We start from the raw sequence: 19236 nt of genomic DNA on the forward strand, positions 1-19236 counted from the left end.
GTAAACAATACAGAATAAATGTGAGCTCGCGTAGAGAGACTTGAACTGTGTATGTCGCTTGTGGTGGGATCAGCCCTATTATGTCTTATTGGATGAGAAGCATGCAGGCATTGGGCAAAGCGACAAGCGGGCTCGACCCCCACAAACTGACATGGCCATGCTGGTGTCACGCACACCCACACACTCCCAGTTGTGAATTGCTGCTGAACTTGTATCGCCCTCCTCATCAGCATTGCTCCAGTCTTGCTGCCGTGTTTCACTAAACCCACTTTGGCTTGCGATAGATAATCTCATGTATTGACACAGCTGGGACTCCACCTTCCAATGGCCGAGCTAATCTAACAGGATAGTCAAACAACAGATCAATTTGTACACGTTTTTCAAATGTTGACTCGTTACACTGATTCGATTATTTCAACTGGCAACCGGGTTGGATATGAGAGTGCCGGAACAAATTTTTAGAAATGCCTCTATACCTATTGCAAGCATTTAAACATTGGGTCAGGTGATCCCTATGCAGTACAATCGATAGTCATTGCCATGGTAACCGTGGCAATGCAAGTATTTTCCTCATATTTTGAGTACATCTATTTTCCCTGGCAAGCATATCCACAATAAACAATGGACAATTAAAAAGAGCACAAAAACATAGAGGTGGATGATTTTGTTTTATAGAAAGATCATCACAAACAAAGCTCAGTTCGTCTGCCAAGTTTCCACCACTGTTGTAATTCAGCTTCCCATGTCTTGGAAAATAATTGTCTGCAGTCAGACTTTAAGTGCTACAAAGTCTGACTAAGCAAATATCAGTTCCATAAAATGCACAGAATTCTGACCAATCACTGAATTAATTCATTTTATGACCATCTTTATTCCTATGACTTAAAACTGATCAAAATCAAATCACAATCGTTATTCAAACGGTACGCCTACTAAATGCTTCCTTCTTGTCCACTTAAGAATAACACGCACATTTTAACTTTGTCGGAATCAGTCAAATTCAGCAGACATGCGATTGAGAAAATGACTGTCAATAGAACGTCAGAAACCCTTTTAGACTATTTTAAAATCATCCTTCTGTGTATTTTTTTTTAAACACGTCATAAGCATAATACATTTGCTGCGGGCCTTGAATGAAAGTCTTGTTGTTCGTTTTCCAGTCTGTCTTTATGATTTATTTGGAAATCTGCCTGTTTGCTACCTATAGCTATAATAATACGGAAAAGATAAAAGCACGACTTCAGTCAGTTTATCTGACTTCAGCTCAACTCATTTTCCTTATCTGCCACAAACCTCCACATATATTTCTTGTCAGGTGACATGTTGGTTGTAAACTTTGCTTTTGCGCCCATTTGTTTACACATGCTGTTTGAATATATTTTAACCTTTGTCATTCTGCATCATAGTGTACTTGTGCATAATAGTAGACGTAACATGACCATAAAACAATAACAATATAACAATAGTACACACAATAATTACATTCTTCAATATCTATCAAAAAAATCGCACAAAAAATGGCATGCACTCCCCCCCCAAAAATTCTTAAGTATCTATCACAAAAATTGCACGAAAAATAGTGAGGAAAAAAAATCCCCAGGATATTAATATTTATTAAAAAAACATCCTCTCAAACAAACTCCCTCGCTTTGTTTACATTGTATATATATATATATATAGTTTAACATCTATCATATTTCTTTATATATATATATATATATATATATATATATATATATATATATATATATATATATATATATATATATATATATATATATATATATATATATATATATTTTTTTTTTTTATATATATATACTTTATTTTGCACTGTTGGGCAGCTCCAATCTTGTATTATACATAATAATGTATAATGACAAATAAAAGGCATTCTCTCTGCATGGATCCAGCTGCTTCTGGTCAGTAAACAAAAAGGCGCTCGCTATCGCTCACTATTCCAGCGCTCATTGCTAAATCGGCCAAAAGCAGCGGACTTTGGCACCCACAGAGCAAGGAAGAGGATTGGGCCAAGCTCAAGTGACCTCACGTGACATTACCATCAATGTATGGCAACTCTTACTATACATACCATTAACATAAAAATGGAACTTCAATGAACAAGTATAACCTGGAATTAAAAAGGTCACGTGACTTTTATTGTACTTTACTTTGAATATATGTCCAGAGAGAAGCATGACTAGTGACTCTCCATCCATCCATCCATCCATCCATCTTCTTCCGCTTATCCGGGGTCGGGTCGCGGGGGCAACAGCTTCAGGAGGGACTCCCAGACTTCCCTCTCCCCAGCCACTTCATCCAGCTCATCCCGGGGGATCCCAAGGCGTTCCCAGGCCAGCTGAGAGACATAGTCTCTCCAGCGCGTCCTGGGTCGTCCCTGGGGTCTCCTACCGGTGGGACATGCCCGGAACACCTCCCCAGGGAGGCGTCCAGGAGGCATCCTGATAAGATGCCCGAGCCACCTCATCTGGCTCCTCTCAACGTGGAGGAGTAGCGACTCTACTCCGAGTCTCTCCCGGATGACCGAGCTTCTCACCCTATCTCTAAGGGAGAGCCCGGACATCCTGCGGAGAAAACTCATTTCGGCCGCTTGTATCCGAGATCTCGTTCTTTCGGTCACGACCCATAGCTCGTGACCATAGGTGAGGGTAGGAGCGTAAATCGACCGGTAAATTGAGAGCTTTGCCTTTTGGCTCAGCTCTCTCTTCACCACAACGGACCGGTACAGGGTCCGCATTACTGCCGACGCTGCACCGATCCGCCTGTCGATCTCACGCTCCATCCTCCCCTCACTCGTGAACAAGACTCCAAGATACTTGAACTCCTCCACTTGGGGCAGGATCTCATCCCCGATCCGGAGAGGGCATTCCACCCTTTTCCGATCGAGGACCATGGACTCGGATTTGGAGGTGCTGACCCTCATCCCGACGGCTTCACACTCGGCTGCGAACCGTTCCAGCGAGAGCTGGAGATCACGGCCTGAAGAAGCCAACAGCACCACGTCATCTGCAAAAAGCAGAGACGCGATGCTGAGGTCCCCAAACCGGACCCCCTCAACGCCTCGGCTGCGCCTAGAAATTCTGTCCATAAAAATTATGAACAGAATCGGTGACAAAGGGCAGCCTTGGCGGAGTCCAACCCTCACTGGGAACGAATCCGACTTACTGCCGGAAATGCGGACCAGACTCTGGCATCGGTGATACAGGGACCGAACCGCCCTTATCAGTTGGCTCGGCACCCCGTACTCCCGAAGCACCCTCCACAGAACCTCCCGAGGGACACGGTCGAACGCCTTCTCCAAGTCCACAAAACACATGTGGACTGGTTGGGCAAACTCCCATGCACCCTCGAGGATCCTGCCGAGGGTGTAGAGCTGGTCCACTGTTCCACGGCCAGGACGAAAGCCACACTGCTCCTCCTGAATCCGAGGTTCGACCTCCCGACGGACCCTCCTCTCCAGCACCCCTGAATAGACCTTACCAGGGAGGCTGAGGAGTGTGATTCCCCTGTAATTGGAACACACCCTCCGGTCCCCCTTCTTAAAGAGGGGAACCACCACCCCAGTCTGCCAATCCAGAGGCACTGTCCCCGATGTCCACGCAACGTTGTAGAGGCGTGTCAGCCATGACAGCCCCACAACATCCAGAGCCTTTAAGAACTCTGGGCGGATCTCATCCACCCCCGGGGCCTTGCCACCGAGGAGTTTTTTAACTACCTCAGTGACTTCGACCCCAGAGATTGGAGAATCCGCCTCAGAGTCTCTAGGCCCTGCTTCCTCAATGGAAGGCGTGTAGGTGGAATTGAGGAGGTCTTCGAAGTATTCTCCCCACCGACTCACGACGTCCCGAGTCGAGGTCAGCAGCACGCCATCCCCACTGTAAACAGTATTGACGTTGCACTGCTTCCCCCTCCTGAGACGCCGGATGGTGGACCAGAATTTCCTCGAAGCCGTCCGAAAGTCATTCTCCATGGCCTCACCGAACTCCTCCCACGCCCGGGTTTTTGCCTCAGCAACCGCCGAAGCCGCGTTCCGCTTGGCCATCCGGTACCTGTCAGCTGCCTCCGGAGTCCCGCAGGCCAAAACGGCCCGATAGGACTCCTTCTTCAGCTTGACGGCATCCCTTACCGCCGGTGTCCACCAGCGGGTTCGGGGGTTGCCGCCACGACAGGCACCAACGACCTTACGGCCACAGCTCCGGTCGGCCGCCTCAACAATGGAGGCGCGGAACATGGTCCACTCGGACTCAATGTCCCCCGCCTCCCCCGGGACGTGGGAAAAGCTCTGCCGGAGGTGGGAGTTGAAGCTCTTCCTGACAGGAGATTCTGCCAGACGTTCCCAGCAGACCCTCACAGAGCGTTTGGGTCTGCCAGGTCGGACCGGCATCTTCCCCCACCATCGGAGCCAACCCACCACCAGGTGGTGATCAGTTGACAGCTCCGCCCCTCTCTTCACCCGAGTGTCCAAAACATGCGGCCGCAAATCCGATGACACGACTACAAAGTCGATCATCGAACTGCGGCCTAGGGTGTCCTGGTGCCAAGTGCACACATGGACACCCTTATGTTTGAACATGGTGTTCATTATTGAAAATCCGTGTCGAGCACAGAAGTCCAACAATAGAACACCGCTCGGGTTCAGATCAGGGGGGCCGTTCCTCCCAATCACGCCCTTCCAGGTCTCACTGTCATTGCCCACGTGAGCATTGAAGTCACCCAGTAGAACGATAGAGTCCCCAGAAGGAGCGCTCTCCAGCACTTCCTCCAGGGACCCCAAGAAGGGTGGGTACTCTGAGCTGCTGTTTGGTGCATAGACACAAACAACAGTCAGGACCCGTCCCCCCACCCGAAGGCGGAGGGAGGCTACCCTCTCGTTCACCGGGGTGAACCCCAATGTGCAGGCGCCCAGCCGGGGGGCAATAAGTATACCCACACCTGCTCGACGCCTCTCACCGTGGGCAACTCCAGAGTGGAAGAGAGTCCAGCCCCTCTCGAGAGGGCTTGTACCGGAACCCAAACTGTGTGTGGAGGCTAGTCCGACTATATCTAGTCGGAATCTTTCTGCCTCGCACACCAGCTCGGGCTCCTTTCCAGCCAGAGAGGTGACATTCCATGTCCCAAGAGCCAGCTTCTGCAGCCGGGGATCAGAGCGCCAAGGTCCCCGCCTTTGGCTGCCGCCCAGCTCACATTGCACCCGACCCCTTCGGCCCCTCCCACAGGTGGTGAGCCCATGGGAAGGGGGACCCACGTTTCCATTTCGGGCTATGCCCGGCCGGGCCCCATGGGCGAAGGCCCGGCCACCAGACGCTCGCCTTCGAGCCCCGCCTCCAGGCCTGGCTCCAGAGGGAGGCCCCGGTGACCCGCGTCCGGGCGAGGGAAAACTAAGTCCATTTATATTACTCATCATAAGGGGCTTGTGAGCCGTGCTTTGTCTGGCCCCTCACCTAGGACCCGTTTGCCATGGGTGACCCTACCAGGGGCATGAAGCCCCCGACAACATGGCTCCTAGGATCATAGGGGCACGCAAACCCCTCCACCACGATAAGGTGACGACTCGCGGAGGGGACTAGTGACTCTCTTGTACTTGAAATCATAAAAGGAATTTATACTGTCACAAAACCACACCTCTACATTTCCTTTCATTTAAAATGCTCTTGATTTGTTTGTGTTTTTCCCCACTCCGTGGACTGAGAGGTTCACTTATTGTCGAGTTTCTCTCTTTTTTTTTCTCTCTCTCTCATCACAGAGGTCCTCTCCTACTTGTCATTTTTCTTTCTACTCTGCCCCCACAAAAGCTAATGGTGTGCAATTATGCTGTAGGCCCTGTAGCTCACTGAAGTCGTATATTTTAGAATGAAGATGACTTCACACACTTGGTGAGAAATATATCTTGGTGCAATCACGTTCTCCATGGGTCATCTTTTATCGCAACCATTAAGCAATCTTAACATTTTATAATGCCAATTTACCATCATACAGTTGTTTTGCTGATTTTTGGGAGATATTACGAGGTTTCGCACAGGGATGAATATAATGTTTATAAATGTGCCAAACACCATGAACCATGTTAAAGATTAATTTCTGCAATCAACAATTAATGACAACATAGTTCAATCAATATCCGTTTGTGAAGCAAATTTGAAAAGCTGTAATCTTAGTTTCTTCATTAACGTTACAAATAACTACCGTAATTTTCGGACTATAAGTCGCGTTTTTTTTTTTTTTATAGTTTGAGTGGGGGGGCGATTTATACCGAGGAGCGACTTATATGTGAATTTTTTTCACAAATTTTCAAAATTCAAAAAAAAGAAAAAAAAGAAAAAAAAAGTTAAACTGCAATAAACGAACCGCGATGTAGCATGGGATTACTGTAAATTGAATTTCAAGTGACGTATGCGGCGTGGCGGTTGTTTACTTAAAGGACAAAGATTCGATCACGGGATGACAAAGGGCCCCATGTACTACCGGCATCATTAGCGGCTTTGTTTGTAAGTGACACGGAGGACGAAAAGTTTGAAGGATTTAATGATTTGGAGTGACACAGAAGGTTTGAAAAACTATTATGGCTTTTACCCTCGCCCGGTCCTACTCTATGGAGCTTTCTTTCACCTCCGTGGATGGAAGTCGGGGGCCGGCGCTCGGCCGGGTGGCTGTCCAGGGACGGTGGATGGGGCTCGGACATGGCTTTTACCCACGCCCAGTCCTACTCTATGGAGCTCTCTTCCACCTCCGTGGCTGGAAGTCCACGCCGCCACACGCCTGGAAGTTTGTTTTGTTAAATAAAGAGCCGTTTACCAAACCCACGTCTTTCCTTGTACTTTGTTAACGCTATGATATAGTTATATACTAGATCTGTGGAATAACGACGAGGCTGACGTCAGGGCGCACGCGTGGCGTTGTTGACGAGGACGAGGAATTGGATCGATGGATTTAATGATTTGGAGTGACACAGATGGTTTGATAATGTTGTTGTTTATATGATAGTTATTTGATATATACTTTATATATCGTTATATGGGTCTGTGGAATATTTAGAATATTTAGACGTCAGCGGCGCGGCGCATGCGCGGCATCGTTTCATATAGGACGATCGATGGATTTAATGAATTGGAGTGACACAGATGGTTTTATAAACGCGTTATTTATGCAATAGTTATTTGAATAACTCTGAATGTTACGTCAGGCTCGTTCTCAGCTCTTCGTTTGTGTTTATGTCACGTTAGCATGCCTATCGTGTAGCCTCTTGTTGCTCGTTCATGTCTGTTCTTGGTGTTGGATTTTGTCGAATAAATTTCCCCCAAAATGCGACTTGTACTCCGGAGCGATTTATATATGGTTTTTTTTCACGTTATGGTGCATTTTATGGCTAATGCGACCTATATTCCGGAGTGACTTTTAGTCCGAAAATTACGGTAGATATTTTTTATTAAAACACTGAAGGATTTTGTGCCGTGTTCCCCAATTTGTCCTGAGATAAGGCACTCATTCAACAAAAGAAAACAGTGCCCTACCAAACAAAAATACTGAAATGATGATGATTCCATCTCAACTTACACACAAATTACCATCTCAGTGTGAAATCGGGGAGTGTTTAATGAAACGCAAAGGTGCTCTACTCGCAGGAAGCCATGACTTATTCCATTGTCATCTAATACAAGATTGCGTTTTGTTGTTCTGTATCTCTCAGAGTGTGATGTATTTGTAATTTGGAAATACTAATGTTCAGACAAATTAAGTGGAAATGAATAATTTCCCTCAGCAAATCTGACTGTCTCTCACAGCGCACTAATGGCAAAACAAAGTATTCTCTAAAAACGACTAAAAAAACTAAAATGTTCTCAAACAACTGACTGTCACATGTGGGCGCCGCTGGCCGCTCGGCCACACCCCCCTATCACCGTGATCACCGGCACCTGGTGCTGGCTCATCAGGAAGTCTATATTAGTGTGACCGGCCCAACTCCAGTTGTCAGCTTATCTTGTCAGAAGAGAAGAGAAAGAAAAGAAGAGTTCTGTCATCCAGCCACCCACGCTCAGCGAATACAGCCTTGCCCGTCCACCGCTCCAAGACTCCATCGATCCCCTTCCCTTTCACAATAAAGTCTGGTTCCTCTGCACATGGCTGTACTGTCCGATCCTTACACTGACCTTCCTTCTTCTGTAGCCGCAAATGTACAGCAATAGTACATCACATGTAATGTCCTGGGAATCGGTCAAATAGAACCTTTTTGTAGTAGGTACAATTTGAACAATCTGCAAAGAAATTCCATGATGGTCAAGTGACTGAAGACCTCCCGCTTTCATGCTTGTTTGAGGTAACTAAACAACTTGCCCCACTTGCAGGGAAATACAAGTCAAGTAGTAACATCTATCGCCAATAAAGGACATTATTTTATTTATGTTAATGCTTACCTAACACGATGAATAATAAAACATTTAGCAGACTAGAACTGTCATGTGACTCGGCAACTAAGGTGTAGTTGAGAAGGCAGCTGTACGTGTGACCTCCACTTTGAGGACTGATTTGTTCTATGTACAGTGCCTGTCAAGTGGCCCACACTTTTGTGGGGTTAAACTGCAGCTCCCCACTTGAAAGGCGCTTGGACAAAAGGATTTGAACTGGACTTCACTCAGTGATCATGACTGGTTTTTTTCCTTGTCTTTGGTTTATTTTCATCTTCAGCCAAACACAGCCAAACACAGCCAACACAGCCAACACAGGTGAAAAACCTTAAAATAAACACAAATAGATGGTCAAACTCTAAACCATAATCAAGCAATATAACCCAAAATCAAATACTTAATTTTTAAATACTAAGTCAGGATGACTTAGCCAAACAGCTTTCAACCCGGTAAGTATACACAAACATTTTTCCCGATTTCTTTTTTAGCTTTTACTTTTTTAAAATACACCACATAATTTACCACGATTTCACCATAATGTTTAGCATAATCCTAACCCATATCAATTTTACATATTAATTTCCAAAGCCACCCAGATGCGAGCTGTAGCCCCATGTTCAAATGTCCAGAGGCTCACCGGCTCCTTCTTTTGTTTCGTTTTCCAAGCTTTCCGCTGCAGTCCTGCCCTTTGGAAATGCTGCCTTGTCCAAATCATGGCAGGGTACCATGACTCCACCACTCTCCCTCTTAATTAACCCCACCTGGTGCTCTCAACAGCCTGCCTCCTTCTGTGTGGCTGAGACACACCCAGGTTGCAACACCCGGCCATCGAGAAGGTACGAAACCATTCTGGCGGCCACTTCAGACCCACGGTTGGATTATCCTCTCCATGAAAGAGCTTAGCCTCCTTTGTGAGATCATTAACTTGGGTTCCTTTGTACTCCGACTTGACGAATAGTCCGGTTCACAAACAGTGTTCCCCCTTATTCCCCATTGAGCCAATTTTAGAATCCATCTCATGCTGAACATAAACTTCCATTTTAATTAATCCGTCTTTGCAACTTTGAGATGGAAAAGGAAATTGCTGCCCGTCCGAAGAAGAGCAGAGCCTATCATGCAATCTTGATTTATACTGACATTTCTTATTTTTATGTTGAGTTGAGGATTCTTCTTCCTGTACACTGACTTTATGTCCTTAGATGACTTCAATAATGCATTTATGAAGCATACAGTGGCCACATATATTGTATATAAAGATGTTATCTTCTGTACTTTTGCAGACTAATGCCTTTTCCTAACAGTATGCTCTGCCTAATAAAGATCAAACAGCCAATCTGATTTATACTTGTAAAAGTCATGGCCCCCGCTTGAATAGAGAGCAGTCTCTATGCATGTGTGCGAGTATGGCTTTGTGGGTTGAGAGTTTGAGTTTCTTTATTTGTATGCATCAAAAGTTTGATGCAAACGACTGAGACACAATTTTGTATGATGCGTGTTCAAAATCAGGTACAAGAGCATTGCCAATAATAAAACAATGAACAAAGTGTGAAAGGATTTTTGTTTTTCAACTAACACTGCAGGGAGAACATTATTCTTTCTCTACATTGAGCGACTCATTGGTGCATGAAATCATTACGATACTACCATATGGGAGCCAACTGCTCTTCATGTGAGGGAAATCAATCGGCAGGCATGGAGCATTTTTGTTGGTGAGCAAAAGGACTGTCCTTTTCTCTTTCAATGAAAGCAAGCGGTGCAGCTGTGCTCAAAATGCCATCTGATCTCCACGGGGGTCGCCACTGTTTACAAGCGTTTTGTCACTTCTTGCATCTTATTTCCTCAAGGAGACTGATTGTCGATTTTGAAAGATCAGCTCAGTCCTAGATTTGTGATAATACAGTTACTGAACTTCATAAAGTCAATTAAATGTGTGCTACTTCAGATCTGCTCTGATGCAAGTGTTGTTCTTGCTCTTGCTTGCCATGCCGTGTTTACATACAAACTTTAGAAACACATCTCGTGTAGAATTATAAAGATGATGTGACAGAACACTGCAGTCACAGTTCTGTTATTGTAAATGCTGGAGGAGACCTTGCCCAAGAGGCATTAACTTCTAACACTGGGGTAAGTCTCAACCTGAACGTACACCAATCTAAAAGGCTGAAAAGTAGCCTCTGCAAGAGAAAAATGATTCAAATTTTTGAGAATGGAAAATACAATTTGATTGTTCTCTTCAAGTAGATTTGAAGTACTGGTATTAGAATTGCACGGTTGAATAGTGTGAAAATGTGCTTGTCAGTTGTTGCAATGTGCGTTTCCGACATTGCACGCTGTTCCAAAAAGCACTTTGTGTGAATCATGCAGCAGTGCGCTTAAACGCTGAGTGCAGCAGTTAAGTTGAATTTGGCCCATCTTCTTGGAGCTCTCAAATCCTTGAAGCTAAAAGATAAATCTTGAACACGGACACGGTGCTTCGTAAAGGCTTCACTCAGAACACAGAAATGTTCTTGGCTCATTTAACCATTGCTGCGCAAGTATGAATGTATTTCAGTCCCACCAGTTTGCTGTAAATACAATATTGTCCGTCATCCATCGGCTTATCCTGGTCACGTCATCCTGCATCCCATCTTATTTAGGACAAAAGGTGGACTAAACCTTGGACTGGTCTGGTCAGTTAAATTGCGATTTAGGAGTGCATATTATGCTAGATACATGTAAGTGACCTGTTTAACTCGCAACATACATATACCGTAATTTCCAGACTATAAGCCGCACCGGACTATAAACCGCACCAGCTAAAATTCAGGGATATTTTAGTTTTTTTCTTACATAAGCCGCACCGGACTATAAGCCGCACGTGCACATGAGTTTTTTACAAAGAAAGACAGTACACAGAAAGCCGAAAAAATCCATAAATACGCCGCGCCGCCATTTAAGCCTCAGGGTTCAAAGTAACCTTCTGAATAAAATGCATTAAAAGTTCACATTCATTACAACTTGTTTTTGGTGAGCAAAATGTCAGAAGAATTGAATTTAAATGCTGATTCATTGGGTTTTAATACAATGCAGATGGTCCAAACAGCGCCACTGCTTTGTGTAACCTCTGAGTCACATGGCAGAGTAAGAGAAAGGGTTTAGAGCCCTTTGACGCAGGTCACCTAGCGTGCATTCCTACTAAAGCTCATAATAGTCACAAGCAACACAGCCAGAATAAGCAGCAGCCATAGTGTCATGCTGTCATGTGTTGTCCTGGTCACTTCCTGTTTTATTGTGTAATTTTCCTCTCGTTCCAGTCGGTGTGTCCTTCCCCTGTGCGTCCGGTCACATGACTCCCTGATTCCAAGTGTGTGCACCTGTGTCAATGACCAACTGTGTTCCCCTCCTTCTGTGTCCATATAACCCGCGCCTTTCCCCGTGTCCAGTGTCAGTGCGGCTTGCCTTGCTAAGAACACTAGCGATCACGGAACCCTCGAGTTCCACGTAGAAGCCTTGTTTGAACGACTTTGATCACCTATGTTAACTTGGTTACATAGTTATCTTCGTGATAGTATTTCCCTCGGTTCGAGGCACTTTGATTTCCCCTTTTTCTCCCTCGGTTCGAGGCGCCTTAGTTTCCCCCTTTTTTCCCTCATATTGAGGCGCTTTTTGTTACTACTGCCATTGGAGAAAATAAACACATCTTTGGACTTTGGAAACTCTGCATTCGAGTCCTCTCCCTGCTCCGCGCCTGACACATAGTAGTGTTTCAAAATAGTATTTTTGTTGTTGTTTTTTTCTTCAAGATACCGCACAACAGTGGTCCACAGCCTTTTTACGAGTGTATAAAAGTGATCAAGTCCTCACAAAAATCAGGAAAAAAAATCTTGTATAAGCCGCATCTGACTATAAGCCGCAGGGTTCAAAATTTGGGAAAAAAGTTGCGGTTTATAGTCCGGAAATTACGGTAGTCAAGTCTTTACCGACAAAAGTGGCGTGACAGGAACCAAGAGGTGAACGACACTCAAACCCCAGAGATGAACACTGTTGGTTTGACTAGGTCGACTTTCAGAACAAAGTTCGCCACTGACAAGGAATAATTTGTTCTGGAGTTCACAAATCCTTTATTAACTGGACACGGAATGTCATAAGACACATTTTAACATTCCGACATACATTTATCAGAAGCTAAATATTGTAATAACACCAATCCCACTCTTAAATGACAACATGGGGGACAGCTCTTTTGGAAGTAAAGGACACCAGGCATCAATGTAATGGAAGACAAAGTATAATATAACATAACTCTACCCTGATTACATGTGACAAGCATATGGCAGGTAGCCATTCAGGGGGGTAATGACTAGCATGACAAGCTAACATCTTCACTTAGTTCTCCGCCTTTGTGTCATGTTACTTTTACACTCTTTTCCCCAGCGGCCACAACATGAGCCAATGTGAGGGGGCAAAATGGACAAATGTGACAGGACATGATTGCTGTGGATGCCCGAACAGATTTTTAAACTGTTAAAAAAAAAAAATTGCAACGGCAGTCACAGTGCAGATGAGAGCCATAGTCATAGTGAAAAGATGCAAATGCAACAAAACATGAGTATGTAATATGAATTAGAAAAACTTGGAAGTAGGTTCTAACACGCCACTCATGGAAAAGTGCTTACGCTCACTGCCTACAACTCTTCTAAAGCTAAGCCATTTGTTTGATTTGTCTTACAATGCCCGGCTTACCTGTTTTTAACGCTTAAGTTGAATGCACTGTGCTGTGTATGTGAGCAATGGTCTTTTCTGTACAAAAGCTGGATTTTGGAATGAGTTATTTTCAGAACTATAATATTATAAAACATTGATTTGACCCGCAGTATGTGTCCCCTTTGCGCTGGCCTAATGCCTCCTGGTTAGAAGTGCTCTGACTGCAACTCTGACGGTGAATGTAAAGTCAGGTCCAGCGTGGGAGCTGAAGTTTACTGCGGCCACAAATGTGCTCTATAACTGCCCAGCGTCCACCGCTCATGCATAGAACAAAGTCAGGGAGCAGAAACGTATCCAAACAAAATCAGTAACAGTACTATACAACTCTGAACTGAATAAATAAATAAATAAATAAATACATAAATAAATAAATAAATAAATAAATAAATAAAAAGTATTTCAGCTTTGTTCTGGTGGTTATTATCTTTTCAGACGCTTTATGTTTGAAATGTGTGCAATTTCTAAAGAGGACATGACTTAAATTGAGTTTCTTGCGTTTTATTTATGGTAGTTGATGTGTACCTGCTTGTAATTGTAAGTAAATGCATAAAATGTCTCCTGTAAAGTGTATTTGCCAATAAAAAAAATAAATAAAAAATTGTGATTTCCAGTTAAGTCAAGAAGACACCATTGTGTATGATCTGATGAAGCCAAACCAGGTAAAAAAAAAACCATGATTCGGCTTTGAGAGAGAACACTCCTTTCTCCGGAATTCCAAGAAACCCAAGCTGTGAAATATATTTTTCAAGCAAATAGAGGAGCTTTGCTATCAGTGCTGCTAGTGCTATGCAAAACTGTAACACTAATCCATCCATCCTTGCAGGGCCGCTCTGCAGTTTGCCTTTAATGGCCTTGCTTCCCTCCTCCTCACTCTCTCACTCAGTGCTCTTCACACGCACAGAAACTAACCACTGCTCCAAAATGATGTATGAGGTGATTTTGTCACTTGAAACCCACTTTCCCATTCCGTTTTTGCTGTGGTTCCTTGTGCCTCCCAACTCTCAACAGTATGTTATAAATGCTGTGATCAAGGAACCTGTTAAAGGTAAATCCAGGCAATTGTGTTCTTATAGTGTTCTAACGCTATCTGCGGACTGCGTGATGGTGACAATAAAGTTGGTTAGTTGAAGGCAAAAATGCTCACCTTAGTATTTCAATAATAATATCAGAGATAAGTAGATAACTCGATCGAGGTTATTGTATTTTTGGTGTAAAGTACGTAGTGAATCTATTGTTGCTGTATGTTGACAATGTTGTTGTCCAGCAATGGTATCCAGTGCCTTGTTAAAAGTGATAAATATGGCCACTGATTAGCCACAAACCTTTAAGTAGATCAAACTTGCTATGTATGTTTGTCTTTTAATCTGTGGTTGTATAGTTTGAAGAAAGCTAAAAATGAGAAGTCATTGCATCCAGTCATTGAAGACTTCTCTTGATTAAAAGTATACTGTATGTTCACGTACATGTTTTCCTTAGAATTGGCACACATGGACTGCTCTTCAATTAAGTATTTGATTTAATGTATGTACTATGTGCGGTAGCAATTTCATATCTCTTATTAATCTCTTCTTGGTTTGTCACCAAAGTAACTTTTTTTTCTTTTTTTTTTTTGCATTTTCTCTTAAGTTTTGAAGACACTATTAGAATATTTTGCCATATGAAGGTACCGTTAGTTTTTGTGTTGCCCTCATGTCACCTTTATTCATTTTGTATTCACATTCACTGGTGAGTGTTATTTTCACAATTTCTCACATTAGCAATAGGGGTGAAGTGAGCTGCTTTTTGTCAAGGTTCATGGGTCGTCAAAGTAAAATGTAATTCGGTGCTGCATAGCTACTTTGTGTTTTTTGTGTTAATGGGTTTGAGTTGGTTTAAGACCAAAGGGTCAAGCAGCTGAATCTGATGAGATGGAAATAGTCTGCATGCAAAAAAGATAGTTCTTTATCAAATGACAAGGTTCAAAGAAATATGTCAGAGATCAGGAACGGCAAGTGGAAGGACTGCAAATTACTTTAAATCAAGGCCAAACAGACTTTGGATATTGTCTGTTGGATCACTCAATTTTCTCTGGACTGTTTACCCCAAGTATTCAAAGTTCTCCACCATAGCCATCCATGTCTCTCTCCATCCTCTCCATTCATGCACATACTGTATATTCTGTCTTGCTTCAGCTTATCTTCATTACTCTCTTTTCCAGTGCATTCCTCCACCTTTCTAAATGTTCCTTGTGATAACTTCCCTTCTCTCTGATCACCTTGGCTTTGGCGGTCCAATCTTGTGGAAGGTCCATTTGGCCACCGAAAGCCTGTCTCACCTCATCTCAAAAAGCAGCACAACAAACTTCCTTTCTTAGATCGCACCCACTTCTTAGTTCTCTGCTCTTTCCTTGCCTTCTTAATCTTCCTCACCACCAACAATCATCTTATACAGCGCTACCGTCCAGCTACCCCTACCTCACAGTCACTGATCTCAAACATATCTGTTCAAAAGCCATTTCAATTCTTTGCGTAGAGTCCACCACCGCCTTTCTCTCTAAGTTCCTTTCCTCAATACCAAACTTTGCTTTTTCATCATCCCTGTTTTGTTCTCCAACATCTCTCAGTAGTCTCTATATATATCCTATATTGTCCATGTCGAATTAAAGACAACATTTTATTTTACATTGTGAGCTTCACAATCGATTGCCTGATTGCATGGTATGTGCAGCATTATTGTTGGATGGGAAATTGTTCCTAGCCTCACACATATATTGTTTGCAAAAGAAAAAATAATAATAGTTGCTATCATTCGCTCCGCTTGAGTGTGAGAAAAAAAACAACATAAAATGGCCTTTTGGATATGCCCTTTAATCACATCTGGTCTTTATGTGAGGAAAGCAGTGAATCATGCTGTGAATTAGGGCAAGCTAAAGCACAGGTGGTTTTCAAAATGATTTCAACCTTTAGGATGACCCTGTAAAGAAGACATTTAAGTATTTTTGTCCACAGGTTGGATTGGTGGAGGTACTGTGAATTTGCTCAGTCATCAACAAGTGCTTCAAAACTAAATAATAGAATTATGTTCAAAGCTGTACAACATGGGTTCCGCGTTATAAAGCTGTTAGTCGTAGTTGATTGCTGTCACTCACTGACATTTCTAAAGAGAGGCGTGCTTGTGATGGTTAGTGAAAGATGATGGGTTTGGCCAGAGAAAGGTAGCAGTGGGCATCTTTGCTCAGATGGTTTGACCCACTTATCCTAACTTCAAGCACCCCCAATGATTGTAAAGCCAATTAAAACCCATAACCCTCATGGTTATATCATCAACTTCACTTCCAACTGAGAGGGTTTAGTTGGCAGACTTCTTTTTGTTATGCTAATGTATTCGGACTTAGAAGATGTCTTCCTTTTTTTTATTTATTATTTTAATTTCCCGTTGTCATTTTCCTGTTTTCTGTTCTGCCATTTGGTTAGTATTTCTTTTATCTTTTATGGGTAGGGAAAGAAAACAATGTCAACATTTATGGAAAAATAATGTATTAGAGCATGTTTTCATTATATATATATATATATATATATATATATATATATATATATATATATATATATATATATATATATATATACATATATATATATATATATATATATATATAATCTGAATTATTTGTGTAGTAATTGAAATAAAAAAATATCAAGTGAAATAAAATTCTTTGAAACATTACTAATTTAAAAAAATTAAAATTAACAAGGGAAGTGTAATAATCGTAATCATAATTGAATATCGAGCACATATATACATATATAATTCAAATTAGTCACAGTTTGGGCCTCATCGTTTCTATTTAACAATACACTCTAAAATGTAGAACAGTTTGGGGGGAAATAAATCATAACTCTGGTGTTATGGTCATCTATTTTTGTCCGAAATTTAGCGGACACATCGACCGTGTCGTCTTTGGCACAAGTATCAATTTACCAAGTAATGACTTGCCCAGTTTGAGCCGTGCAGCGGCAAGTAGCAATGTTCATCGGCCCTGACACCTTGATCTTGAAGTAGAACTTTTCATTGCTGTTGTGTTGCCCTCTCAGCGCTCACCCCTTATGAGTTTCCCCTAAATAGAACACAAACACCATGTGATTGCATGTCCGCTGTAATATCATCAGTACGAGAGCATCTCTGGCCCTGGCAATATAGAAGAGGAACATCCAGCCAAAGGTCCCTGCATTTGGCCATTACTTTTATTTCAAATAAAAACAGGCAGTTAATAGATTCCCTGTTGTTTGTTGACGGTATTATAACCTAACCTTATTGACAGTATTTTTCGGTCCTTTGAGTTTTTGAGGTTGTTAGTTCTTGAAGAAATGAGGGTAGATATTTATCTACTCTCTAATTCCCAGCCACCGGAAGACTGTCAACAGCATTTGGAAGTCGAAAAATATGTAGTCAATACCACCAGTCAATACTCCAACAGATCGTCAATGCATTTTCAGCTTCCCTCTTGAATGAGTTTCAGCATGCTTACATTCTCATCCTGAATCAATATCCAGTACAGCTGTTTTTATTCCGCTTGCTCAGAGGAAGCTTTGGAATTTGTATTTACATACATTTATCATGTACTTGACAGAAGTGAGGAAGGCTTAAGTTAAAATGTGTGTTACATCTGGGGAGGGCAATCCTGTTTGTTTATTGCTAAACAAAATAAGGAGGAATTAAACTGTATAGTTATTCAATGCATGAAAAAAAAGATCAACTAATAAACAAGATCCAGGAACTTTTTGCTGTAGGCTTCTGATGCTGTGCATGAAATTAATCCTTTGTGCCTCCTTCTCAACAGAACTCAGAATTTTGTAGTGCTCTCTTTTAGGCGCTGTGCACTGCTATTATTTTGTATTTGGGAGGAACTCTCGATGAGCTGGATGGCTCAACATCCTTTATGTGGTTGTCAGAGCTTCATTCAATTTCCTCTTCTAGAGTCTTAGTGCTCCGAAGAGCCTGAGAGGATGTTGAAACCTGGTCTGAGGCCACCGTGACCACATAAAATGCAGAGCTGAGCAAAACTGGGGTGTACGCTGATCCTAACCAATGCTGTATTGCCATTGTAGATTTTCCCACTTTGTTGAGATTTGAATTTTAGTGACAGCCTCTGAACTAGGATTATGGAAAATATTCTAATTGTCTGATAACCAATGGCCAATTCAATGGTATGCAATTATGGCTTTAATTGTGCAGGATAAAGATTCTGGTTAGGTAACTTTTCTCCCCATCTTTCTCATAATTCACTTCTTGTCTTTTCTTCTGCACTGCGTGAAGCTCTTTCACCACTTGTGAAGCTGACTGGTTGTGGTGATGGACAGTCTCCTAGCTGTCACGCTGACTGGTGTGCCTGGCTTGAAGTGGAGACAAACAGTACATCTGTAACTCTGCGGAACCTACTGAGCTCACATAAGTGTTAAGCTGCTGGAGGATGAAATGCAAAAACATTTTTCTTACTCTTGCTGTTAACTGTTTGACTCCACCCTCTATTATTGAACTATAATGAGGAAAATCAAATGGTTCCTAATATCAAAATAAACATCTTCAAATATGAAAGTTAAATGCATTTCAATCACCATTCAGATGTTAGGAATGAAGTTTAATAACCAGGCACAATCAATTTCATCATATTTGTTGTGGAAAAAATATGAATTTTGCATGAAACTGAATTGCTTTGTACAACAGCGATTATATGCAGAAGTTCCAGACGTGTTTTCATGTAATCAGTTTAACCTCGTTCCAATGATTTCAACACAAGTTTAATTTTACAGATTGTCTTTGCATTTTGGCTTGAAACTTTGGGTTGACTCTGTTTTATAATTTTGTCAGTGTGACGGCAAGGCTTCTTGACCCAAGGCGATGTGTGTGCAACTGAGCCCATCTAATTTTGCATTTACTTTTGAGTGAACTTGTTTACTTGTTTTGTTTTAAACATTTGCAGGGGGGAAGAGCACTTGCTAGTGTATGTGCGTGTGTTTGTGTGTATGTGTGTGTGTGTGTGTGTGTGTGTGTGTGTGTGTGTGTGTGTGTGTGTGTGTGTGTGTGTGTGTGTGTGTGT

The sequence above is a fragment of the Syngnathus scovelli genome, chromosome 1 (assembly GCF_024217435.2).
Source record: "Syngnathus scovelli strain Florida chromosome 1, RoL_Ssco_1.2, whole genome shotgun sequence".
In the NCBI taxonomy this organism is placed as follows: domain Eukaryota; kingdom Metazoa; phylum Chordata; class Actinopteri; order Syngnathiformes; family Syngnathidae; genus Syngnathus; species Syngnathus scovelli.